Source organism: Anomaloglossus baeobatrachus, chromosome 9 (assembly GCF_048569485.1).
Source record: "Anomaloglossus baeobatrachus isolate aAnoBae1 chromosome 9, aAnoBae1.hap1, whole genome shotgun sequence".
Classification (NCBI taxonomy): Eukaryota; Metazoa; Chordata; class Amphibia; order Anura; family Aromobatidae; genus Anomaloglossus; species Anomaloglossus baeobatrachus.
In genome coordinates, this window is record NC_134361.1 from 224,819,303 (window position 1) to 224,841,036 (window position 21,734).

The 21,734-nt window shown below is 44.3% G+C and overlaps 2 protein-coding genes across 9 annotated transcripts in view; one reads left to right on the forward strand and one right to left on the reverse strand.

The window, feature by feature from the left end:
- The window catches only part of ANGPTL2 (angiopoietin like 2), a 46,411-nt gene extending 32,727 nt beyond the window's left edge, over positions 1 to 13,684 (reverse strand). Inside the window, exon 1 of the mRNA XM_075324642.1 lies at positions 13,082 to 13,684. The gene's annotated coding sequence lies outside the window, so the exon portion shown is untranslated. The remainder of the gene's footprint in view (positions 1 to 13,081) is intronic.
- RALGPS1 (Ral GEF with PH domain and SH3 binding motif 1) overlaps positions 1 to 21,734 on the forward strand; it is a 531,171-nt gene that overhangs the window by 283,817 nt on the left and 225,620 nt on the right. The window lies entirely within an intron of this gene.

The following is a 21,734-nucleotide window of genomic DNA, read 5'->3' on the forward strand; positions in this document are numbered from 1 at the left end:
ATCCCTCTCGAGTAGTAAATGTATCAGTTATCCTTCTTGAGTAGTAAATGTATCAGTTATCCTTCTCGAGTAGTAAATGTATCAGTTATCCTTCTCGAGTAGTAAATGTATGTTATCCCTCTCGAGTAGTAAATGTATCAGTTATCCTTCTCGAGTAGTAAATGTATCAGTTATCCTTCTCGAGTAGTAAATGTATCAGTTATCCTTCTCGAGTAGTAAATGTATGTTATCCCTCTCGAGTTGTAAATGTATCAGTTATCCTTCTCGAGTAGTAAATGTATCAGTTATCCTTCTCGAGTAGTAAATGTATCAGTTATCCTTCTCGGGTAGTAAATGTATCAGTTATCCTTCTCGAGTAGTAAATGTATCAGTTATCCTTCTCGAGTAGTAAATGTATCAGTTATCCTTCTCGAGTAGTAAATGTATCAGTTATCCTTCTCGAGTAGTAAATGTATCAGTTATCCTTCTCGAGTAGTAAATGTATCAGTTATCCTTCTCGAGTAGTAAATGTATCAGTTATCCTTCTCGAGTAGTAAATGTATCAGTTATCCTTCTCGAGTAGTAAATGTATCAGTTATCCTTCTCAAGTAGTAAATGTATCAGTTATCCTTCTCGAGTAGTAAATGTATCAGTTATCCTTCTCGAGTAGTAAATGTATCAGTTATCCTTCTCGAGTAGTAAATGTATCAGTTATCCTTCTCGAGTAGTAAATGTATCAGTTATCCTTCTCGAGTAGTAAATGTATCAGTTATCCTTCTCGAGTAGTAAATGTATCAGTTATCCTTCCAGAGTAGTAAATGTATCAGTTATCCTTCTCGAGTAGTAAATGTATCAGTTATCCTTCTCGAGTAGTAAATGTATCAGTTATCCTTCTCGAGTAGTAAATGTATCACTTATCCTTCTCGAGTAGTAATGTATCAGTTATCCTTCTCGAGTAGTAAATGTATCAGTTATCCTTCCAGAGTAGTAAATGTATCAGTTATCCTTCTCGAGTAGTAAATGTATGTTATCCCTCTCGAGTAGTAAATGTATCAGTTATCCTTCTCGAGTAGTAAATGTATCAGTTATCCTTCTCGAGTAGTAAATGTATCAGTTATCCTTCTCGAGTAGTAAATGTATCCGTTATCCTTCTCGAGTAGTAAATGTATCAGTTATCCTTCTCGAGTAGTAAATGTATCAGTTATCCTTCTCGAGTAGTAAATGTATCAGTTATCCTTCTCGAGTAGTAAATGTATCAGTTATCCTTCTCGAGTAGTAAATGTATCAGTTATCCTTCCAGAGTAGTAAATGTATCAGTTATCCTTCTCCAGTAGTAAATGTATCAGTTATCCTTCTCGAGTAGTAAATGTATCAGTTATCCTTCTCGAGTAGTAAATGTATCAGTTATCCTTCTCGAGTAGTAAATGTATCACTTATCCTTCTCGAGTAGTAATGTATCAGTTATCCTTCTCGAGTAGTAAATGTATCAGTTATCCTTCCAGAGTAGTAAATGTATCAGTTATCCTTCTCGAGTAGTAAATGTATGTTATCCCTCTCGAGTAGTAAATGTATCAGTTATCCTTCTCGAGTAGTAAATGTATCGGTTATCCTTCTCGAGTAGTAAATGTATCAGTTATCCTTCTCGAGTAGTAAATGTATCCGTTATCCTTCTCGAGTAGTAAATGTATCAGTTATCCTTCTCGAGTAGTAAATGTATGTTATCCCTCTCGAGTAGTAAATGTATCAGTTATCCTTCTCAAGTAGTAAATGTATCAGTTATCCTTCTCGAGTAGTAAATGTATCAGTTATCCTTCTCGAGTAGTAAATGTATGTTATCCCTCTCGAGTAGTAAATGTATCAGTTATCCTTCCAGAGTAGTAAATGTATCAGTTATCCTTCTCGAGTAGTAAATGTATCAGTTATCCTTCTCAAGTAGTAAATGTATCAGTTATCCTTCTCGAGTAGTAAATGTATCAGTTATCCTTCTCGAGTAGTAAATGTATCAGTTATCCTTCCAGAGTAGTAAATGTATCAGTTATCCTTCTCGAGTAGTAAATGTATCAGTTATCCTTCTCGAGTAGTAAATGTATCAGTTATCCTTCTCGAGTAGTAAATGTATCACTTATCCTTCTCGAGTAGTAATGTATCAGTTATCCTTCTCGAGTAGTAAATGTATCAGTTATCCTTCCAGAGTAGTAAATGTATCAGTTATCCTTCTCCAGTAGTAAATGTATCAGTTATCCTTCTCGAGTAGTAAATGTATCAGTTATCCTTCTCGAGTAGTAATTGTATCAGTTATCCTTCCCGAGTAGTAAATGTATCAGTTATCCTTCCAGAGTAGTAAATGTATCAGTTATCCTTCTCGAGCAGTAAATGTATCAGTTATCCTTCTCGAGTAGTAAATGTATCAGTTATCCTTCTCGAGTAGTAAATGTATCAGTTATCCTTCTCGAGTAGTAAATGTATCAGTTATCCTTCTCGAGTAGTAAATGTATCAGTTATCCTTCTCGAGTAGTAAATGTATCAGTTATCCTTCTCGAGTAGTAAATGTATCAGTTATCCTTCTCGAGTAGTAAATGTATCAGTTATCCTTCTCGAGTAGTAAATGTATCAGTTATCCTTCTCGAGTAGTAAATGTATGTTATCCCTCTCGAGTAGTAAATGTATCAGTTATCCTTCTCGAGTAGTAAATGTATCAGTTATCCTTCTCGAGTAGTAAATGTATCAGTTATCCTTCTCGAGTAGTAAATGTATCAGTTATCCTTCTCGAGTAGTAAATGTATCAGTTATCCTTCTCGAGTAGTAAATGTATGTTATCCCTCTCGAGTAGTAAATGTATCAGTTATCCTTCTCGAGTAGTAAATGTATCAGTTATCCTTCTCCAGTAGTAAATGTATCAGTTATCCTTCTCGAGTAGTAAATGTATCAGTTATCCATCTCGAGTAGTAAATGTATCAGTTATCCTTCTCGAGTAGTAAATGTATCAGTTATCCTTCTCGAGTAGTAAATGTATCAGTTATCCTTCTCGAGTAGTAAATGTATCAGTTATCCTTCTCGAGTAGTAAATGTATCAGTTATCCTTCTCAAGTAGTAAATGTATCAGTTATCCTTCTCGAGTAGTAAATGTATCAGTTATCCTTCCAGAGTAGTAAATGTATCAGTTATCCTTCTCGAGTAGTAAATGTATCAGTTATCCTTCTCGAGTAGTAAATGTATCAGTTATCCTTCTCGAGTAGTAAATGTATCAGTTATCCTTCTCGTGTAGTAATTGTATCAGTTATCCTTCCCGAGTAGTAAATGTATCAGTTATCCTTCCAGAGTAGTAAATGTATCAGTTATCCTTCTCGAGTAGTAAATGTATCAGTTATCCTTCTCGAGTAGTAAATGTATCAGTTATCCTTCTCGAGTAGTAAATGTATCAGTTATCCTTCTCGAGTAGTAAATGTATCAGTTATCCTTCTCGAGTAGTAAATGTATCAGTTATCCTTCTCGAGTAGTAAATGTATCAGTTATCCTTCTCGAGTAGTAAATGTATCAGTTATCCTTCTCGAGTAGTAAATGTATCAGTTATCCTTCTCGAGTAGTAAATGTATCAGTTATCCTTCTCGAGTAGTAAATGTATCAGTTATCCTTCTCGAGTAGTAAATGTATCAGTTATCCTTCTCGAGTAGTAAATGTATCAGTTATCCTTCTCGAGTAGTAAATGTATCAGTTATCCTTCTCGAGTAGTAAATGTATCAGTTATCCTTCTCGAGTAGTAAATGTATCAGTTATCCTTCTCCAGTAGTAAATGTATCAGTTATCCTTCTCGAGTAGTAAATGTATCAGTTATCCTTCTCGAGTAGTAAATGTATCAGTTATCCTTCTCGAGTAGTAAATGTATCAGTTATCCTTCTCCAGTAGTAAATGTATCAGTTATCCTTCTCGAGTAGTAAATGTATCAGTTATCCTTCTCGAGTAGTAAATGTATCAGTTATCCTTCCAGAGTAGTAAATGTATCAGTTATCCTTCTCGAGTAGTAAATGTATCAGTTATCCTTCTCCAGTAGTAAATGTATCAGTTATCCTTCTCGAGTAGTAAATGTATCAGTTATCCTTCTCGAGTAGTAAATGTATCAGTTATCCTTCTCGAGTAGTAAATGTATCAGTTATCCTTCTCGAGTAGTAAATGTATCAGTTATCCTTCTCGAGTAGTAAATGTATCAGTTATCCTTCTCTAGTAGTAAATGTATCAGTTATCCTTCTCGAATAGTAAATGTATCAGTTATCCTTCTCCAGTAGTAAATGTATCAGTTATCCTTCTCATCATCATTTCTGTATTGCGTTACACCCAGGGAGATTTGCTTTTCATTGAAACTTTCACAATTTCTTTGAGCAGGAATGGCTTTTACTCTGACTCTGTCCATCCCGATGGGCCATACACGATACATAGATGTTTGCCCAATGAGCATTCTGCCAACACCCCAATTATTAATGGTCATCTTGGCCAAGCTTGTATCTGTTCTCAGTAGGCCAAGGGGGCTCCGATACGCTGATCTCACTCGTCAAATGACTAACCCTTATTTTCAACCAAGATCCACCTACAGGACAGTTTGGGGAGGTCGTTGTAAACCCTGGGTGGTCTGTCGATACCATCGAAATGAAAGGGTTTGCTCAGTAGACATCTAATGTGTATAGACAACTTCAATTATCCTCCAAAAAATGCAAAATCCTATCAATCTAATCCTTAGGCCTGCATATACGCTCTATATTAGGGATGCTATATCTCTACATGTCACATTGTTCTGTTATATATTCTCATGGAACCAAAGAAAACAATTGTAGTTGTCACGATTCCTCTGTGCAGAGCATATTGCAAACTAGAAGATGCTCTGCTGCATGTTCCTGGATTACATTACTGGCAGGTACACGATTCCTCTGTGCAGAGCATCTTGCAGTCAAGAAGATGCTCTGCTGCATTTTCTTGAATTACATTCCTGACAGTTATTATTCCTCTGTGCAGAACATCTTGCCTTTGGAGATGCTCTGCTGCACCTTCCTGAGTTACTGAGCTAGCCTCTTGTTTGAGGGTGCAGGATGCCATGTTGGTGCTGATTACTCAGGTGTTCCTCCTTACTGGTAAATGCTCAGGTTTCTTACTGAGCATGCTCACGCAGAACCTTGCCAGTTGTATTTTCTGGTTCTGCTGTTGCCTCTGCTAGTGTTCTGACCCCAGACAGTTATTTGACTTTTCACTGTTCCAGTCATGACCTCCTGCCTTTTGACCTCAGACCGTTAAATGACCACATCTCTGTTTACTCCCTGAACCTATTACGTGCTGTCCTGGATTTTTGATCCTCGGATATTGACCTGACTATGCCTCTGTTTACTCCTTGTGCTCATACGTGTCCTCCTGTTACCAGACCCCGACTTTCCTGACTACTCCTCTGTCCATTCTGCATGTAAGTAGTGACTGCATCACAGTGGTATTCTCCATCGCTGCTTGTATTATTAAAGACACAATGGCTCCACGCAGGATCGGGGTGCGGCGCTGCACAGGTTATACGCACGGGTCTTACAAAGGCCAAAAGCAACAGCCTACAACTGTCTATTGACATGTTGGAACCGATGAGGAAGGATTTTGAGAGATTGTTGTGGAGGAAAACCCAAGAGTGAGCAATATAGTAGGCATGTGTAGCTGGCACCACCTCCACCATTACTCGGTGACTCATAATTTTGTGGTAAATCTATGAGTCATATATATATATATATATACATCATGTAGTGGAGTCAGTGAGTGATATATCGCTCACTAATAAGACATCCAGCTCATACACCTCGGGGCAACAGATCTCATTGCGGTTATAGTCTGGAGTGAATTAAAGCACCATAAATCACTGAGCGCCGCGGCTGAAGACAGTCTTTGTTCCCGGCCATTGTCTGAAGAGTCTCATAGGTACGGAGTAAATGAAGGGTAAAAAAAGTCGATCGCACACAGAGTACCTGGGGCTGAAGGTGACTGTATTGGTGGGAAAGCTGGTGGTAAATAAAAATAAGGATGGCGATCAAACCTTACTGTAGCTGCTGTTCTGTTGACTAAGGAGTTCAGTATTCAATAGTTGGGGGTCTCCATTACAATGACGAGAACTGAGACCCTGTGTCCACAGTTTGGAGCTGAGTGATCATATAGCATGTATCTTCAAATTAAGCCTCATTCAGACGTCCGTTTCTCACATACTCGTATGCTTTTTTTTCCCCATGTGTTCCCATTAGTCTATGCAGCTATTTACTTATCCTTTTTTGGGGGGGGTAGGGGGGCTGCGTATCTGCAAAGAAAAAGCGACTACAACATGTCTTTTTGTCACTGCTCTGATCAAAATCACCCTTACAGCATTGAAGATTTGCATTTTTTTTGCATACAAGAAAATCACTAATGGTCAAAACTGACTCCTGGACCAAACACTGATTAAAACCTGATCCTAAACAGTGATGGAAAACATTCCGCTTTTTTACTTGCGTCTGAATGAGGCCGTAGAGCCTGTCCTCGTCCTCTGTCCTGCCCGCTGTGTAACGTGGTCTGTCCATGCTCATTATCAGAGCGTCCTCGTCCTCTATCCTGCCCGCTGTGTAACATGGTCTGTCCATGCTCATTATCAGAGCGTCCACGTCCTCTGTCCTGCCCGCTGTGTAACGTGGTCTGTGCATGCTCATTATCAGAGCGTCCTCGTCCTCTGTCCTGCCCGCTGTGTAACGTGGTCTGTGCATGCTCATTATCAGAGCGTCCTCGTCCTCTGTCCTGCCCGCTGTGTAACGTGGTCTGTGCATGCTCATTATCAGAGCGTCCTCGTCCTCTGTCCTGCCCGCTGTGTAACATGGTCTGTCCATGCTCATTATCAGAGCGTCCTCGTCCTCTGTCCTGCCCGCTGTGTAACGTAGTCTGTCCATGCTCATTATCAGAGCATCCTCGTCCTCTGTCCTGCCCGCTGTGTAACATGGTCTGTCCATGCTCATTATCAGAGCGTCCACGTCCTCTGTCCTGCCCGCTGTGTAACGTGGTCTGTGCATGCTTATTATCAGAGCGTCCTCGTCCTCTGTCCTGCCCGCTGTGTAACATGGTCTATCCATGCTCATTATCAGAGCGTCCTCGTCCTCTGTCCTGCCCGCTGTGTAACGTAGTCTGTCCATGCTCATTATCAGAGCGTCCTAGTCCTCTGTCCTGCCCGCTGTGTAACATGGTCTGTGCATGCTCATTATCAGAGCGTCCTCGTCCTCTGTCCTGCCCGCTGTGTAACATGGTCTATCCATGCTCATTATCAGAGCATCCTCGTCCTCTGTCCTGCCCGCTGTGTAACATGGTCTGTCCATGCTCATTATCAGAGTGTCCTCGTCCCCTGTCCTGCCCGCTGTGTAACATGGTCTATCCATGCTCATTATCAGAGCATCCTCGTCCTCTGTCCTGCCCGCTGTGTAACATGGTCTGTCCATGCTCATTATTAGAGCGTCCTCGTCCTCTGTCCTGCCCGCTGTGTAACATGGTCTGTCCATGCTCATTATTAGAGCGTCCTCGTCCTCTGTCCTGCCCGCTGTGTAACATGGTCTGTCCATGCTCATTATCAGAGCGTCCTCGTCCTCTGTCCTGCCCGCTGTGTAACGTAGTCTGTCCATGCTCATTATCAGAGCATCCTCGTCCTCTGTCCTGCCCGCTGTGTAACATGGTCTGTCCATGCTCATTATCAGAGCGTCCACGTCCTCTGTCCTGCCCGCTGTGTAACGTGGTCTGTGCATGCTCATTATCAGAGCGTCCTCGTCCTCTGTCCTGCCCGCTGTGTAACATGGTCTATCCATGCTCATTATCAGAGCGTCCTCGTCCTCTGTCCTGCCCGCTGTGTAACGTAGTCTGTCCATGCTCATTATCAGAGCGTCCTAGTCCTCTGTCCTGCCCGCTGTGTAACATGGTCTGTGCATGCTCATTATCAGAGCGTCCTCGTCCTCTGTCCTGCCCGCTGTGTAACATGGTCTATCCATGCTCATTATCAGAGCATCCTCGTCCTCTGTCCTGCCCGCTGTGTAACATGGTCTGTCCATGCTCATTATCAGAGTGTCCTCGTCCCCTGTCCTGCCCGCTGTGTAACATGGTCTATCCATGCTCATTATCAGAGCATCCTCGTCCTCTGTCCTGCCCGCTGTGTAACATGGTCTGTCCATGCTCATTATTAGAGCGTCCTCGTCCTCTGTCCTGCCCGCTGTGTAACATGGTCTGTCCATGCTCATTATCAGAGCGTCCTCGTCCTCTGTCCTGCCCGCTGTGTAACATTGGTCTGTCCATGCTCATTATCAGAGCGTCCTCGTCCTCTGTCCTGCCCGCTGTGTAACATGGTCTGTGCATGCTCATTATCAGAGCGTCCTCGTCCTCTGTCCTGCCCGCTGTGTAACATGGTCTGTCCATGCTCATTATTAGAGCGTCCTCGTCCTCTGTCCTGCCCGCTGTGTAACATTGGTCTGTCCATGCTCATTATCAGAGCGTCCTCGTCCTCTGTGCTGACTGCTGTGTAACATGGTCTGTCCATACTCATTATCAGTGTGTCCTCGTCCTCTGTCCTGCCCGCTGTGTAACATTGGTCTGTCCATGCTCATTATCAGAGCGTCCTCGTCCTCTGTCCTGCCCGCTGTGTAACATTGGTCTGTCCATGCTCATTATCAGAGTGTCCTCGTCCTCTGTCCTGCCTGCTGTGTAACATGGTCTGTCCACGCTCCTTGTCAGAGCGGCTGAAAGTGAGAGGCGATGTATAGGGCTACCTTCACACTGCTCCTATATGAGGTGTGGATGAGATTTTACAATACGTCATCCACACGCTGCAGAGACAGTCCACACTGGAAACTGAGCGGTGCTGCGGATTTCACTGCTGCAGAATGCAACGCGGTGTGCGAAATCTGACCCATTTGGTGCTGATTCTGTGGCTGTGGATTTGCAGCAGAAAAGTCTTGCACGGCCGTAATTTAACCCCTTTAGGTTGCAAGCAAAAACTTTTGTGCAACTTTTCCGCTAATCACTTCTCGCTTCTATTTCACAGCTGTGACTTGTAGTGCTACAGCTACGACAAGTGAGTTACATTCCACGTGTGACCAGAGACTAAAGAAATCAACCAAATGTGGAGACATCGCAGGTCACAAGAAATCAGCAATGTAGCAACACAATACCAGTGCTGCCATATGCCCCGGCCTGATGGACAGGGACTATTCCCTTTCCATAGAGCCCTCTAGTCTGATGGGGACGGTGCCCCAAGTGGTAGGAAGGTGTAATGTAGGAAAAAGTCATACCTGATATTGGAAAGAGCTCACATAGTCATTAGCTGCTGTTGTCTTTAATAAAAAATGATGTGGCGACCTCCAGTCTTTGGGATATTGCTATCGCAGGGCTGCAGCCCTAATAATGTATAATACTTCATTATACCTTCTGCTATAATACAAATATACAGTGCCGCTCTGCTCCTCTGTGCCGGCTTGTGGTACTGTATATTTGTAGTAGATAGCACAGTTGCTTTATGTGACCGGTGCGGACACACAGAACTTTGTACAATGTTGGATCTTTGCAGCTTTGAACTTTTCACTCTGTGCTCGTTTTCGGGGGCGGATGTGGGGGGCTTCCGACAGTTTGTTCAGCTGCCTCGCTCTCCAGGAGCGACTATCCCAGCGGCCGCTGTTTAAACCTTTTCCGTAGATTGTAAGCTCTGCTGAATAGTTACAGATAATGCTGTATTTATAAGCCTGAATTCCTGCGGACGCTATATGACGGCAGTGTGGGATCATTCGCTTCTTCAGACAAAGAACAATGACTCTTGTGAAAGTTACTTTGTCTCGGGCGATTACATCAGCTCTGTGCCCTCCTAAACCCAACATCCGCCACTAAAGGGTAAACCCAACAGCCTCCACTAAAGGGTAAACCCAACAGCCGCCACTAAAGGGTAAACCCAACAGCCGCCACTAAAGGGTAAACCCGACAGCCTCCACTAAAGGCTAAACCCAACAGCCGCCACTAAAGGGTAAACCCAACAGCCTCCACTAAAGGGTAAACCCAACAGCCGCCACTAAAGGGTAAACCCGACAGCCTCCACTAAAGGGTAAACCCAACAGCCTCCACTAAAGGGTAAACCCGACAGCCTCCACTAAAGGGTAAACCCAACAGCCGCCACTAAAGGGTAAACCCAACAGCCACCACTAAAGGGTAAACCCAACAGTCGCCACTAAAGGGTAAACCCAACAGCCTCCACTAAAGGGTAAACCCAACAGCCGCCACTAAAGGGTAAACCCAACAGCCTCCACTAAAGGGTAAACCCAACAGCCTCCACTAAAGGGTAAACCCAACAGCTGCCACTAAAGGGTAAACCCAACAGCCTCCACTAAAGGGTAAACCCAACAGCCTCCACTAAAGGGTAAACCCAACAGCCTCCACTAAAGGGTAAACCCAACAGCCTCCACTAAAGGGTAAACCCAACAGCCACCACTAAAGGGTAAACCCAACAGCCTCCACTAAAGGGTAAACCCAACAGCCTCCACTAAAGGGTAAACCCAACAGCCTCCACTAAAGGGTAAACCCAACAGCCTCCACTAAAGGGTAAACCCGACAGCCTCCACTAAAGGGTAAACCCGACAGCCTCCACTAAAGGGTAAACCCAACAGCCGCCACTAAAGGGTAAACCCAACAGCCGCCACTAAAGGGTAAACCCAACAGTCGCCACTAAAGGGTAAACCCAACAGCCTCCACTAAAGGGTAAACCCAACAGCCTCCACTAAAGGGTAAACCCAACAGCCTCCACTAAAGGGTAAACCCAACAGCCTCCACTAAAGGGTAAACCCAACAGCTGCCACTAAAGGGTAAACCCAACAGCCTCCACTAAAGGGTAAACCCAACAGCCTCCACTAAAGGGTAAACCCAACAGCCACCACTAAAGGGTAAACCCAACAGCCTCCACTAAAGGGTAGATTAGTTTATATTGGAATGCTCTGTTGTTTTTTGTTTTTTAGACTGGTAGTCCCACTTTTCTATCCGGTAAGTGCCTGGGCTCAGGTGGCCACATGGGCGAGCGGCTTCTCTGATAGTTGTGCCCCTCTGAGCCCGCTGCCCATAGCTTAATACCGGAGAGGATCGGATGTCCCGAGGCAGCTGCCGGGAGCCCTTATCTCCCCCATCTAAATGAGCGACAATGAACACTCTGTAATCCTTTATCTCAACAAAGTTAAACTTTTCTGGGCTAGTTCACTGATCCCCGGATTGCAGAACGGAGGATTGAGTGTCAGACAAATGACAGATGACCAGAAACTTGATCCAGCTTTTAAATCCCTTTTTCCGGGACCCCGACAGTCCCAGACACCAGGGGTCATATCAAGATTAGGGCCGAGGACATTGAGGAAATTGTAGGCTCTGCACAGGTCAAGAATAGAGCGCTTATTGGGTGACATGCAGGTGTACCCCGCAGGGGGGGGTACCCTAAACCAGAGGAACCCATCACTTATTAACCATCTACATGTAGAATCCAGGCAGAAGGTGTATAATCCTATCTCTATGCGGATGCCATTAATTACCCCTACTACTAAAATTAGCTGACTGTTCATTGAGGGCCACCTTTCATAGTATTACATAACATTGTCATATTATATAGACTGTATAGATTGTGTCCAGATAATGCAGTCATCAGATTGCAAGTTCTTCAGACAAGCATCACCCGCTCCTGTAAAAGCATCCCCGAGCAGTACCTATATGAATGGCATTGCCAGTGCAAAGCATCCACATAGTCCACGCATCACTGGAGAGAGGATAACTATGGGGCAAGCCTATTAATCTGCATCACACCGACATCGCTATATCAGCGCAAACACCATAATCCATGGGAAACACATGTATCCTCAGTCCTGATACATTGTATGGACAGCGGGATTGTCCCAGTCAATCGTCAATTACTGGAGTCTCCGCATCCTGTCATCACCACTAGTATTACAGCCCCCGACTTACGGTGGCTCAGGAGGCTCAATGTTACCCTATAGTCATATGGGGAGGGCGGACAGAAAAACAAAAATACCCAGAGATCTCACAAAGTGCTTCTCCCTGTCGCTATGGTGACGGCAGCATCCTATGCATCTATAGTATAGATACCTATGGACCATTATGGAAGACGAATAATACAAGTAAATAAAATGCTTTTAAGGGGCTTAATAATGCCCCTGCATATAGCCATGCACATGCTATTTTTTATTTTTGGGGGAGGAGGGAACTCTTCAGCATTTTTCCTATATTCTCTATGCCCTTCAACATAGTAACTTTATTAGGTTTGTCCAAAATTGTAGTTTTTTGTTTTTTTGGGGGGGGGGGGGGACTTTTCAACCATAGTCCTACACTTTTTATGCCCTATAATATTTATTAGGCTTGTCCAAAATTGTATTTTAAATTTATATATTTTTTTTAATTTTATTTTTTTTGGGGGGGGGGCCTTTTCAACCATTTTCCTACACTTTATGACCTATAATATTTATTAGGCCTGTCCAAAATTGTATTTTAAGTTTATATTTATTTTTTAATTTTTATTTTTTTTGTTGGGGGGGTGGGCCTTTTCAACCATTTTCCTACACTTATGTCCTATAATATGGATTAGGCTTGTCCAAAATTTGTATTTTAATTTTGTATTTTTATTTTTTCATTTTTTTTTTATTTTTTTTTTTGGGGGGGGGCGATTTCCAACCATTTTCCTACACGTTATGCCCTATAATATTGATTAGGCTTGTCCAAAATTGTGTTTTAATTAAAAAATTTTTTTTATATTTTGAGGGGGGGGGGGACTTTTCAACCATTTTCCTATACTTTTTATGCCCTATATAACATTTTGTCTTAAATTATATATATTTTTTTTGGTTATTGTGAAAGAAAAAGCTACAATTGTAGCTGTAAAATAGAACATTTTCAGGTGTTACATTGCCATTTAACTCCATTGAGGGTAGTATTATGGTTAAGAAAGTTTACCTGCAGTCCTATGTAAAAGCACAGATAACGCACGAATCTTACAAGGAGTTGTGTAGAGAGGAGATCATCACCGGCACCTTGGCCGGGATAGCTTTGCGCACCTCTCCAGGCTCACCTGCTTCCTTCTTGATCCCGGGTATCCCTGGTGCTGGTCTGCGCTCCCAGTAATCGTTGCGCTCCCAGTAATCGTTGCGCTCCCAGTAATCGTTGCGCTCCCAGTAATCGTTGCTGTCCCAGTAATCGTTGCTGTCCCAGTAATCGTTGCGCTCCCAGTAATCGTTGCACTCCCAGTAAAGATTCTCCAGTTCAAAGTATAATTATAATAATAATAATAAAACAATCTCCTTGTGGTTTATTTGCGGCGGGGCTGCATGGGTGGCTGCATTGGTGGCTGCAGTCTGTTATCGCTGCTCAGCAGGGCAGGACGTTACCTGCCGCCTTGGAACAAGCTGTTCCTCCTCTCATCCCTGGATCCAGAGCCCATCTTATCCTCTCTGCGAGTTTCCTCCTGACAGCCTTATTTGAACCTGAGCTCCTCAGCTCTTTTGTGGTGAAATTACATGATCTGGAAAGAGTAAAAGAGAGAGAGGAGGAAAGAAAAAAAAAGTAAAGTTGTACCCAGCATGTAAAAAGCAGCAAGGTCTATGGTTGGACAGTAGTTTTCATCCACTCCCACAAAAGTGAGAGATTCGCCAGCAGGAGACACAAGCACACAGCCCCCCTTCCCTTCTGACCACAAACATAGGAGGGCGGCTGAATCACAACCTTAAAATGGTGATGTCATGGTTCTCTTAGTGAAAACTAATTTGGCATGCAGGAGCCCCACCTCCTCCCTCCTGGCAGCCTCTGCCTGCAACACAATTGTCGACCTGAGGGGTGAAAAATGCACAGTAAAGAAGCAACTGGGCAAACTGGACCCAAAGAAGACCAGGATAGAACTGTGACGACAGGAGATGTCCAAGAACAGTGTCCCATAGAGGTCTCCAGTGTCCGCCAATACACCGTATAACATAGCAGAGAAAGGGGGACGACCGGCACAAGAGACTCGACAATACAAAAATCCACAGGACCACCGATGACTACATATTTCAGGGTGCGCTGTGTTAGGGAACGCAATTGGGGGTCATAATATATATATATATATATATATATATATATATATATATATATATATATATATATATATATATATATATATATATATATATATATATATATATATATAATGTGTATGTATGTATATGTATATATATATATATATATATATATATATATATATATATATATATTATTTATTATTATAGCGCCATTTATTCCATGGCGCTTTACAAGTGAAAGAGGGTATACGTACAACAATCATTAACAGTACAAGACAGACTGGTACAGGAGGAGAGAGGACCCTGCCCGCGAGGGCTCAGTCTACAGGGAATGGGTGATGGTACAATAGGTGAGGACAGAGCTGGTTGTGCAGTGGTGTACTGGACTGAGGGCTATTGTAGGTTGTAGGCTTGTTGGAAGAGGTGGGTCTTGAGGTTCCTCTTGAAGCTTTTCACAATTTTCAAAATTTCTACGAATAAATCCACAAGTTTTATGCCACCAGGATTTCCCAATTCTTTGCTGGATCTCTCCTATTTTCTGCATATCTAATATATAAAGCTGAATGTGTGTGTGTATGTGTGTGTGTATGTCTGGGATTGGCATCTGCACCGTCGCAGCTACAGCCACAAAATTTTGCACACTCACACTTGTGGACCCCGAGAGCGTCTTAGGCTATGTTTTGAGGGGAAATTTTAACCTCGCGCTTTACAGTTATTCACCAAAAAACCTGCCTCCATTAAAGCGAATGGAGCTGGGAGCCACAGTGCAGCCAGAACTTCAGAAGAATGCGCAGCCACGCCCTTATATGGAATGTTGGCGTGTCACAATGCAGCCAGGGAAAGAGGCAGACACAGCCAGGGAAAGAGACACACAGACAGGCTAAGAAACAGACATAGACAGGGTAAGAGACAGACACAGACAAAGAGACAGACTGACAGGGAAAGAGAGGGAAAGAGAGAGACAGGTTAAGAGACAGACACAGACAAAGAGACAGAGACAGACACAGGGAAAGAGACAGGGAAAGAGAGAGAAAGAGACAGACAGGGAAAGTGACAGACAGACAAAGAAATTGAGCGAGATACCGAGAGATATATACAGAGCGGGAGACAGACATTATAATTACATTTCTATCTATTTGTTTTGTGGTTTTTGTGTGCAGAATACATTTTTGTTAATACATTCTATTTTGTTAACAGCAGTTATTAACCCGGGCGAAGCCGGGCAGTACAGCTAGTATATATATATATTTATACATTCTTGCCTTTGCACTTAAATTATCATATATTTTATTTTACAATGTGCATTTTTGGCAATTGATTGCACATCGGTCCTGGCAGCAGTCTGTTGCTTTGAGCTCTTGCCAAATTTTCTGCTGACGGGAGAGGGGTTTTTTTTTTGTGGGATTTGACCAGAGAAAACCTCGCTTGCTTTGTCTTCTTTTTCACCATCGGCTGCTTCAAATATTCCACAATTTTTTTTTGTGAATATTTAATTATTTATTCTATTGCTATATTTAAAAAAAAACAAAAAACTGTATAAAAAAAAATGTATCCTTAAAAACATTCCATATCGCCATTTAGCGCACGATTCAACAATTTATATGCACATATAAAATAACCCAAATACAGACCTGTACACAACTTCCCAGGCCGTACCTTCAAAAAGCGGAGATCCAACATTCCCATTGGGCTGTTTCATGGGAGAAAAGAAGTCTCAGATAATCAGAAATATTCCCATTTTATTTTTGGGGTTTTTACTCCAGAGTCCACATTGCATAAACTTCCATGTATAATTTGCACTCCTTATCTCCGGCCATGTGAGCGGTTGCTGAGTTTTTGGTTTTACTCTCGCAGATAAGACCAGTCATCGGAGATCTCAGCCGCTTCTTATCACAGCAGATACGTTCCCACCAAATGAGCTCGTATTAATGCTCATTTCCGATCTTGCAGTCAGTCCCAGGACTTGTTACTAACGGAAATCGACGTCTGTGAAGCACATATTCACATTGAAAGGGTAAATTGATAATTACCCACCAGGGACCAAAAGAGCAACGCAGCCACCGGATGTGGAAGTTGTTTCTCTGTCCAAAACTCTATTTGTGGAGCAAACATTCGTCCGCCTGGGAGTTTGCTACACATTATCTCTACAGAAATCCTTAAGGCTGTGTGCGCACTGAGCGCTTTTTTGACGTAAAAAACACATGCGTTTTTATTGTGTTTCGGTGCATTTTGCTGCGTTTTTCCAATACATTGCAAAATGTATTGGAAAATTGTATGAAAAACGCAGTAAAACACAGGAAAGAATTGACGTCCATTTTTTTATTTTTTTTTTTAGCTCAAAAACGCAGCTAAAAAAAAAAGTTGTACGCTGACAGCAAAATTGAAAAGTCATAGACTTTGCTGGGGAAGCAAAGTCATGCAGTTTTGAGCCCAAAAACGCGCAAGAATGCCGCGAAAAACGCCCAGTGCGCACATAGCCTTAAGTGTTTGCAAGTTACGTACGTCATATCATAGTGTCATACTTAGAGAAAAGAAACATTGGAACGAACACAAGGAGGATTTCTGTTTATATTGTCCTTGAAATTTCTGTGCTACATTAATATTGAAGCATGTCCTCTGTCGGGAATAATTTGTACCCTAGGGTTGAACGTCCTTTGGCTCATAGTGGTCATTGCGCTCCAAATCACAGCATGATCTTACTGATAGGACATGAAGCCACCACAGCCTGCTCCTACACAGCCATAGATATTCCAGAACGACGGGGTACAAGAGGTACGCTGCTCATAATACCTACATACATACAGCCAACACAACATGGAATAAGTTTTTTTTACTAACCATCTCGCTTCAAAAATGCTTTACAAATGTTTGAAATTACTTGTGGGATTGGAGACCAGTTTGTATTTGTCCTTCGAATATACATACAGTCATGGCTGAAAGTGTTGGCACCCTTGAAATTGTTCCAGAAAATTATTTCTTCCAGAGAAGTATTGCAATTAGGTTACGGTTACACTTGCATATGACTCGTGCGAGTCTCGCATCGGTATCACCCGGCAAGGCCATACACTCTCCTGACAGGAGTGGGTCGGCAGCATGTATTTATATGCAGCTGAGGCGCTCCTGTCAGGAGAGTGTGCGGCCATGCCGGGTGATACCAATGCGAGACTCGCACGAGTTATACGCGAGTAGAACTCCGGCCTTACACGTTTTGTCATACACGTTTATTTCCTTTGTGTGCATTGGAACAACACCAAAAAATAGAGATAAAAGGCAAATTGGACATAATTTCAAACAAACCACCTCCCCTAAAATGGCCCGGACAAAATTGTGGGCACCTTTCCAAAATCGAGAGTAAAGAACTTTGTTTCAAGCATGTGATGTTCGTTCAAACTCACCTGTGGCAACTAAGAGGTGTGGGCAATATGAAAATCACACCTGAAACCAGATAAAAAAGGGAAGAAGTTGACTGAATCTTTTCATTGTGTGTCTGTGTGCCGCACTAAGCATGGAGAACAGAAAGAGAAGTGAGCGGTCTGAGGACTTGAGGTTGCGGTTACAAGTCCATCTTCAGAGATGATATTCCTTTGTTCACAGTGCGCAACATAATCAATAAGTTTGCAACCCATGGCACTGTAGCTAATCTCCCTGGACGTGGGTGGCAGAGAAAAATTGATGCAAGGTTGCAATACAGGATAATCCGGATGGTGCATAAACTGTCCCAATCAAGTTCCAAAGAAATTCAAACTATCCTATCAGCTCTGGGTGCATCTGTGTCAGTGCGAACTGTCCGTCCACATCGGAATCAAATAAAACGTAATGGAGGAGACCCAGGAGGACCCCACTGCTGACACAGAGACATAAAAAAAGAGACTGCCGTTTGCTAAAATGTACATAAGACCAAATGCTTCCGGGAAAGCGTCTTGTGAACAGATGAGACCAGCATAGCACTTTTTGGTATAGCACATAAATTTACTGTTTACTTTGTAGGCCTTATCACGCTATCAGTAAAGAACACAAGACCTACAGTGCCCAGTGTCCAATTTGCCTTTTTTTTTTTTATTTGTGTTGTTCCAATACACAAAAAAGAATTAAACACATCTATAACAAAACATGTAATTGCAATCATTTTCTGGGAGAAATACTTCATTTTCTGGAACAATTTCAACGGTGCACACTTTTAGGCCATGTCTGTATGTCTTATCAGTAGCCCTTCTGCTCTGCACAGAATGACACTACCGGATCTTTGCAGGGAATGGTAGTACTCTACAAGTCACAGGTTTGGGGACAGAAGCTCCATTTTCCATTTTGACTCAGGGTTTGGAAGCACATATACCCCAGATGTTGTTTTGAAAGCCACCTCTGTTTAGCGGAGATATAGTTGCTTTGCAAGCACAGTCTTTGAGAGTTATTTGTAGATGCCGACTTATTTACTGCCCCTACCGGGTTGCTTCCACCCCCGCACTTCTACAGCCATCCACATATGCTGCTGCTTTTCATCCCCTCCCGGGCCCTGTGCATGCCGCACAGGGTTCCCGGGACTGCACCTAAGACGCGCGCCCACATACCGGCCCTCATCTTAAAGGGCTGGCGTGCTACTTCCAGGAAATGCCTCTCAGCCTATGGCTGAGAAGTATAGTGTATTTAAGGCACCCTCCCATTAGGGGAGGTGCCTGCGCAACGCCTCTAGTTAGTCGGTCAGTGTCCAGTCTGCTACTGACATAATTGTCAGATCCTGAGCTCCTGTCCTGCTGTCCATGTCCGTCTCCAGTACTTCCCTTCCCATACCTGTCTATCCCTGCTGTGCCCACCATTCCTGTCCGCACTAGCCTGCCTCAATCACCCCATCTGTAACTGGCTATTCCTTAGTCCGTCACCTGTCCTGGCATCAGCTTCTACAGTTGAGGTCACTAGTTAAGCCCCTCCCATTAAGGTGTAAGCCCAGGACCCCCCTATGGTCCAGTGGGTCCACTAATCCCACTCGATGCCCCTACACCAGCTGCGAGCATTACATTATTCACACACCAGTGTTTGTCAGTGATTTCCATTGCAAGGCACACGGACACATGGGGCTATTTAATTTCTTCAGCGCTCTATTGGGAGACCCAGACGATTGGGGTATAGCTACTGCCTCCGGAGGCCACACAAAGCACTACACTAAAAAGTGCAAGGCCCCTCCCCTTCTGGCTATACCCCCCCGTGGTATCACGGGTTCTCCAGTTTTCAAGCTTTGTGCGAAGGAGGTCAGACATCCATGCATAGCTCCACAGATTTTAGTCAGCAGTAGCTGCTGACTATTTCGGATGGAAGAAAAGAGGGCCCATATAGGGCCCCCAGCATGCTCCCTTCTCACCCGTTGATGGTGTTGTAAGGTTGAGGTACCTATTGCTGGTACGGAGGCTGGAGCCCACATGCTGCTTTCCTTCCACATCCCCCTGGGGGGCTCTGAGGAAGTGGGATCCTGCCGGCCTCAAAGCTCTGACGCCGGGCTCCATCCACAGACCCATTTGAACCTGCTGGATACGGAGCTGGAGTACCGTTCAGGGACATGGCCCTGCACCATTACAGGTACTCTGTGTCCCCGTACACACAGGCACAGCACACTCCAGACTTGCTGGGTGTGCTAGTGCGCCGGGGACAGTAAAGGGTTACAGTCACTGCAGCTTTGCTGAGTGACTTTGTGTATTGGGAACTACCGCGCCGGCCGCTCCGGGAGCGGCAGCGCGGCTGGGACTTGTAGTTCGCCGGGGACTGGGCGCCGACCGCGCTTTTACGGCGGCGGCGCTTATAAATCCAGTCCCCGGCTTCTGCGGCCTAGTGCCGCTTCGTTCCCGCCCCCTCCCTGTCACTCAGGGAAGGGGACAGACGCTGAGCAATCAGCAGCGCCGAGGGCTGGAGCCTTATTTACATGCTCCAGCCCTCTCACTGCACACTGTCGGACGCCGGATTCCCGCTCTGACTTGGGGGCACGCCCACGGCCCGCCCCTCCTCACACGAGCTGGGGAAGACGCCGGCAGCCATTACTGCAGTCCGAGCTCGGACTTTCGGCAACCAGGCAGGACGGTGGCGACCATACACCCGCTTATAGGCGGGCGGTAAGCGGCACACATAGTGCTGACCCCAATATATACTGCAGTGTGTACATGTGTATTTTAACTGCATAGGTCGCTATATGCCCGCTTGGAGAGCGACACATCAGCAGCAGGAAAGCAGGTGTGCTAAGGCACAGGCTTTCTAGGCTGCTTGTATTGCACGTACTGAAGTGTTCATTTGTGTTTATGCTTGTATGCTATACACTGCACTGTACAGTCGCTAGTCTTAGCTATATTCTCCTGGAATGGCTAGACTACAGCAGCAGAAAACCAAGGGTGCTGGGGCACAGGTTTTTTTTTTTTCTATGCTGCTTGTATTGCATGGGCTGCAGTGTGCATTTGTACTTGTGCTTGTATGCTATACATTGCACTGTATGGTCACTCTTCTGGGCTATATTCCCCTAGATGACTAGTCTACAGCAGCAGAAGAGCAGAGGTGCCAGGGCACAGGCTTCTATGCTGCTTGTATTGCTTGTGCTGCAGTGTTCATTTGTACTTTATGCTTGTATGCTATACATTGCACTGTACGGTCACCAATCTTGGCTATATACTTCTAGATGGCTAGTCGGCAGCGGCAAAAAAGCAACACAGATTTTCAGTGCTGTTTTTACTACATGGGATGCTGTTCATGACACCGTCCCATTGTGTGCATGCTCCCCTGTAGCACTTCGTCTGCCGGGGTCTCTAGCACTTCGTCTGCCGGGGTCTCTACTAGTCGTGGCCAAAGAAACCACCTGTCATCCCTGTCCAAGGACAGGGACGGAGTTGCAGTTTCGACAGATATATTGTCATAAGATAGAGACTTGCAGTCCAGACAGGCCATGGGCAATCTTCCTGACCAACCTCATTTGGAACGGGGGGGTCCCAGGAGGACTCTCTGTATGATAAGGCAGCTCTCCAGGACTTTGATCCTGACATCGCTATCAATCCGGATACACCGGATGGTAACGCCATACGGAATGATCCTATAGCGTCCATCAATGGAAGGTTGGATCTTTCTCCCTCAGCTCCCCCAGTGGAGGAGTCAGCTTCACAGCAGGAGAAGTCCCTTTTCAGTATCTCAAACGGATATTGAGTATTTTTCTGGCCACGCTGACTTCAGAGAAGCAGTCCAGAAACACCACGCTTACCAGATAAGCGTCTTCTCCAAACGTTTTTAAGATACACGTTATCCCTTTTCCCCTGACGTGGTCAAGCGCTGGACCCAGGGTCCAAAGGTGGATTCTCCAATCTCCAGGCTTGCGTCTAGAGCCATAGTTGCACTGGAGATGGGGCTTCACTTAAAGATGCCATTCACAGACAGATGGACTCTGGTTGAAATCTGTCTAGGAGGCTATCGGCGTGTCGGTTGCTCCGGCATTCACAGCCGTATAGGCAACCTAACCTTTTCAGCTGTTCTTGCGCAGCTGGCCTTGAGCACATGTACATCTGTACCGCAGAGGCGTCCGTAACTCCGCAATGTCTGCACTGCGACTTACCCTATTAATGCTGTCCTAAAAGTACAGTCGAGGTTTCGGTCCTTCCCAAGCTCGGGCAGGTCCCAATTGTCCTCGTGCAAAAGGGCTACAAAACCTCAGACGGG